The following is a 5,997-nucleotide window of genomic DNA, read 5'->3' on the forward strand; positions in this document are numbered from 1 at the left end:
GAAAGAAGTATAAATATAAAAGAAGAAGAAAGAAAGAACAAAAGGAGATGAAAAAGAGAGCGAGGGAGAGACGGGAAGGAAGGAAGATGAAAAGAAAGCTATTTTGGGCTGCATGCTGCTTTTGATTTCGTCTCTCTGTGGAGGTGTGAGTCTGGAGCTTCCTCGTCCACTCTCTGACATCACTCCTGAGCAATCAAGCTTTCACTCTAGCCTGCTTTCTGATGTTTTCTGAACTTCCAGTTCACTGTCTTTCACTGGACATGTGAGGACTGTGTGTTAGCAGTGGTACACAGCCTTACTGCCCAGAGACACAGAGAGGTAGGCGCATCTCTGCTGGGAAAATGAAAGAAAAACATTCTGATGCTTACAAGTGCCAATGAAAAGGTAAGGCCTTACATTTTATGAGCTGAAAAAAATTACTATTTCCTCACATAATTGCATAGAGATTTATAGTTAATGTTACTCACTGTTACCTTCCTCTGGTTAGCTGAAAAACTGCCAAATATTAAGCAGTCTACAAATATGACCTTTCTTCTCTCTCTCCCTGCCTGCCTTCCACGGCTATCTGCCCCCTTTGCACACCTCTCCTTCCCACTATGTAAAATTAGCCAAATTATACAATCTCAGTGGTGTTCAAACTCACTGAATTTTGAAATTGTTAGCAGTTATTTTGTTCAAGATGTGTTGACATGATATAAATCTATTAAAATATTCATGCGCTTCAATTGTCAACTGATAGCTTTGATGACTAAACTATAATAGAGTGACGGAGCACGTTTGACAATACGTGTGCATAGTGTCCTGACCTTGAGCTTGTGTGAAATGACTGGCCTGGTTCGCTACTGAACATAACCGGGATAATGCGGAGTGTGCTTTGATTATAATCACCTTACCCAGAAAAAATAGAATGCTGTTTTTTAATAGCCCTCACACAAACCAGTGAAAATCCACTTTACCCCTTCTGGTAACTATCCACGTCAGAGTCACCAGCAGGGCCGATCGACACAGGGCAAAGCTCTTCTCTAGCTAGGTTTTATTTTACTTTTCTTATACAAAAGTTATCTGACTTAACCCCACGACCTGTTTAAATAATTTTCTTAGGTTTTTATTCTTTTTTCAATTATTGCACAGTATACAACTAAAGGTGGTTAAAGGTATTAAAGAATGTTAAAAAACAATTATTTGCTAACTAATGAACCCTAACACGTAAGAACAAACTTCTTTGTAAATGCATGTAGTAATTCCTTTTTTCAAAGAACTATTTATCTAATGTTTATTTATTATTATTATTTTAATTTGACCAGAGAGAAAGGGAATGCAAGAAAGCAAGCCGCCAGGTCTGGAACTAGAACTGTGGTCACCATGTGGGTTCCCAACACCTTAACTGCCACACCGCCTGCCCTTTTTGCTAACTGAGATGCTGCAGTCTGGTAAGTTACATCTAGCCGTTTGCGTCACACTAACTGTTCAATAATTCAGTATAGAGAACACAGAGCTAGAATGTTTGTTACTGCCACTGTCAATGACATCGATTCTGGAATGAGAACGACATCACTGCCATTCCTCCTCGAATGTGTGGCAGCAGGTTATTAAGGTGGTGTTTGAATTAGGTAGACTCTCAGTTACCCAGCTCGGCAAATGGCCAGTTAGGGTGCAGGCACGTCTTTGTACTATAGACAACACCTAGTGCTTGCTCTTTCAATTGACCATGACAACTGTCACGTTAATAACATGGAAATAAAGTAGGGGACTTACCAGAACGTGATCCTTCCTGTTCCCTCAAATATGCAAAATGAGTGTAGAGAGAATGCAAAGTTCTCTTTGCAAACTATGTCAAACATTTGGGGGACAGAAAGTTGGTGGGATTAAAGACTTTTATTGCAAAGGTGAAACTTATTAGCGGCATCTGCATATTAATGTGTGTTACCACCTTCATACTGTTGTTCTCTTTGTGAGTTGCAGTCTGCCAGACACAAGTTGCAGCCCTTTAGTGCTCCTTCAGGAACAATCTGAGGTTCCTAAACATCAGGACAATAAAGTGAAGCAGGACATCTGGGGACATGATGAACATGAGGAGGGATCAGAAACGCACTGTCAAAATGGCAACAATGAAGCAGGACTGCTAATGGCTCCCTAAGCAGAATTTTTGGGTGACAATAAAGTTAAAATCCCAAACAGAATGGAAATGGCTTCTTTCCCTGAGTTTCCAACAGCATTGGTCTTACTGCAGTTGGGTTTTACATATCTTTATTCCCCACAAGGTTTTGAGCTTTTTGAGTACAGGGTCTGTATATTCTTTCATTTATTTATCTGCGTGTTGACTGACTTCTGTAGGGTGCGTTTTACAATGTCTGATACATAACAAAGGCTCAGTCAGTACTTATGAATAAATACGTCACTGTTCTCCCAGAAATGGCTACTGCTGGAAGAAGCAGCAGCCAATGGAGGTACTAAGCCATTTATAAATGCGTCATCAGGGAGAAAGGCCTGTTTTTCTAAATACTCTCGTATTCTAGGCTGCTACTTTGGGCAAAGGTTTTAAAACCGTATTCTAAAAGCACTGCGACATGCTGACTAAATGCGTCATCAGGGAGAAAGGCCTGTTTTTTGAAATACTCTTGTATTCTAGGCTGCACTTTGGGCAAAGGTTTCAAAACTGTATTCTAAAAGCACTGCGATGTGCCTGACCCAGAGGAACCACCCTCTGCAGCTGGGAGATTGCACCCTGGATGTCAGACTGCATTCAGAATATCAGAACTGGACGCTTCCAGGAAATACTCAAGAATTCTAAGTATGAATATACTGCTATTAACCCAAGTTCCATACATAAGGGCTGAGTTAGAGCCAGGTTTTCCCACTGCTGTGTCCTGTGTCCACGGATCCAGCCAAGGACGATGACAACAGCGGCAGTGGTGACAATGACAACGATGAAATGATGCCGATGACGTCATTCACGGTGATCGACAGAAGTGGAATTTATTTTAGCATACGAATCACCATAACACTTTACCGTAGAATACAGGTGCAGTTTCCCCTAACGTCATCCACCAGAGAGCGTATGTTCATTTGTCTAGCCGAAACGTGTAGCAGTTTGGTCATATGAACCTTTTTTATAAATAATTATTTAATTGTATTTAGCATAGTTATTTTTATTTGCTATAGGGCACACATGCTCACCAAAGAGAAAAGACAGAGTCAGAGAGAAAGAAAGCAAGCTGTCATGTTCAGGACTTGAACCGCAGTCAGCCATGTGGGAGTCCAGTCCCCTAACCACCACGACGCCTGCCGGCCCTGGTCATGCAAAGCTTTAAAAAGAGAATATAAACCAGAAGAATAATACAGTGCAGAAAATCAACACTAAAAGTTTTCTACTCAGTTTAATAAAGGGTTAGAGACCGTTAGGCGATCAGGCAGTTTCCCAGAAAATCAGCAGGCCTCACTGTTTGGTGAGACTACTGCTGCGCAGGGTCTCGCCTTTGGTGCTGAGACTTACAGCCTCAATTTATCCAGAATGTTCTGGGTTAGAATAAAGTCTCAGCTAATTTGCGAACTGGGCACAGTAAATCAAGCGCCTACTTATTAACTGATCAGGAGGGGTCTGACTGCACACGAACCAGAATTCCCACCAAGTCCATGTTTTTATTTAGAAAGCAAAGTGCATTAGCACACGTTTCTCTGAAATAGATCCAGAAATAAGGATTTCTGTGGGAGTAACAGATGAAGGATGTGTCCCTGGAAAACCACCGGAGAAGGAGGACATGTAACAGGACAGTAGACTGACAACTCAGCCTCCCCTGCCCTTCCAGAGCATCTGCAGGGTAAGGGCTAGCTCAGGATCCCTGCCGCCAAGCTAAGAGGCGGGGCTTCCACGACTGCACCTGCCAGTCACTAGTGGAGGCTCACTCCTGTGGGCACAGATTCTAGGCACCTTCCTCCTCCAGGGGTGGAGCCAAGGAGGGCTCTGAGCCTGCAGCATCTTCCAGAATGGCAGTTGCAGCTCCTGGAGGCACTGGCAGCTAGGAGGCAAAAGCACAGGATGGCTGGGCAGGTGGGCCAGGGGCCACGAGGCACCCGAGGAGGTCTGGGCAGACCCCGGCAGCGACGATGAGCAGATCGATGGTATCAGTTTAGTTGTGAGAACAAACCGGAAGACTGCAGGACCTCACGTTATCCCGCTAAGACGGCCTGGATGTTAGGACCGATGCTTCTTCTGCCCCAAGACTACAGAAGGGCTAGTTGTCAAGGGTGCCCCTTATGAAGCAGGGTGCATAAGGCCTGGACATGCCTGCCTTCGCGATGGTATAAATCTTTCCTCTCCCTTCTTGCTTCTCTCTTCTTTCTTTAACCCAAAAATTAATCTTCAGATTAATTTGTTTTTTCCTTGGCAATGTCAACTGAGTTTAATCGGAACATAGCCAAGATTATCAGGCCAGAAGTTTGTTCTGTAGTTTTAATGTCCATTCCTTTTCATCGTAAAATTTAACGTTAAAAGGGCAAAATTATTTCCACCTCTGGGGTTGGGGCCTGCTGTGCTCACACGCCAGCAGCGGATGCCCATCAGGAACACGGCCGCACTCTGACGCACTCAGCACGCCGGCTTTACTGCGCAGTGGAATAAACGTAGTTTAGGTATTTGCCGTAGAGTAACGCCAAATCCTACACGGGGAGCAATCTGAATGCATGCTGCATCTTTAAAACTGCAGGGTTCTAGCCCCGGGGGCTGCACTAGCCTCCTCTCACTGCAGACACCTGAAACACCTGCCCAGGGTGCTGGGACTGCCCACGGGCTCAGACTGCAGGGAGCAGGCAGGGGCAACGGGGAGCCTGCCACCATGCCCGCTCCTCTGGAGGCTCCTTCTGGTCCAACACGCTGGGCACATCCCAAGCAGAGCCTAGACCGTGAGCGCAGGAGGAGCATTAGAGGAGGCTCAGGGAGAGGAGATGGACGGGACCTGTCGTCCTCACCGACTGCGAGGCTGGGGTGGGAGGGTCCGCACATGGCGAGACCTGGTCTGAAATATATCTCTCTCTTTCTCATCTCTCTCTCTTTAAAAAAAGTAGGGAACCATGCCTACAGAGAAGTCCAGCCACCTGCCTGAGCGCCTGAGCGCCCCTCAAGTCACACTTGAACAGCGACTGCCCGGGTCACAGCCACAGAACTCCTAACAGCATCTGGAGCTCCGCAGACCCGAGGAGCTCACGTTCCGGTCAGCGATGTTAAAGTCCTCCATCCAACCTGGACATCCAGCAGGGCCCAGAAAGCGGCCGGGGGCTGAGCGTTCCCTCCCACACCTGAAACCAGAGCACCCTGGAGGCCTGCAGACTAAATCACTCTCGCTTTTCAGTGGAAGCCCATGATTTCAAGTCCATGTAACCCATCAGTGGCCTTTTGGTAATTATCCTATCTTTTCTTTTCTCTTCTCTTTTCTTTTTAAAAGGTTTTTGCCAGGGCCAGCAGGTGGCGTGGTGGTTAAGGGCACTGGACTCCCACATGGCTGACTGTGGTGCGAGTCCCAGACCTGGCAGCCTGCTTTCTCACTTACCCTCTCTTCCCTTCTTTCTCTCGCTCTGTCCCTCTCTGGTCAAATTAAAAATAAGTAAATAAAGTTAAGTAAAAGTATTCTTTTTTTTTTTTTAAATTTTTAAAGGGTTTTCACCAGAGAGAGAGAGACAGAGATAAAGATAGGCAGAGATAGAAGGAAAGTGAGAAATCCCCCCCCCCCGGGGAGGAATCACCGGGAGGAAGGCCACGTCGCAACCGCTTTTCCTCCATTCTCCTCTTGGGATTACGGGCGTGCCTGCTCCAGCCGGAAGTCCTGTGGTCTAGGATGAACCGAATCTGTTTTCACTTCGCCTTTCTGCTGACGTGTTTAGTAGAAAATGCCATTTCTCTTTGCCTTTGCTTTACTTAATCTATTTCTCGCCTTGTTTGCCAATTAATTATTGAGTAAAATAGAGTTTTTCTTTAGTGGGGCCACGTTAATTTATAATAATAGA

General features: G+C 45.5%; 1 long non-coding RNA gene across 2 annotated transcripts; it reads left to right on the forward strand.

Moving 5' to 3' along the window:
- The first annotated feature begins 229 nt into the window (after positions 1-229).
- LOC114008993 (uncharacterized) lies at positions 230-5,422 on the forward strand. Of its 2 annotated transcripts, none has more exons than XR_003550480.1 (3): positions 230-384; positions 1,305-1,430; positions 5,059-5,422. It is a non-coding gene; the product is annotated as an uncharacterized LOC114008993 (long non-coding RNA). The 2 variants fall into 2 exon arrangements; XR_003550479.1 differs by lacking the exon at positions 5,059-5,422 and adding an exon at positions 1,963-2,168.
- Positions 5,423-5,997: the final 575 nt, after the last annotated feature.

Source organism: Tupaia chinensis, unplaced genomic scaffold (genome assembly GCF_000334495.1).
Source record: "Tupaia chinensis unplaced genomic scaffold, TupChi_1.0 Scaffold000428_1, whole genome shotgun sequence".
NCBI lineage: Eukaryota > Metazoa > Chordata > Mammalia > Scandentia > Tupaiidae > Tupaia > Tupaia belangeri.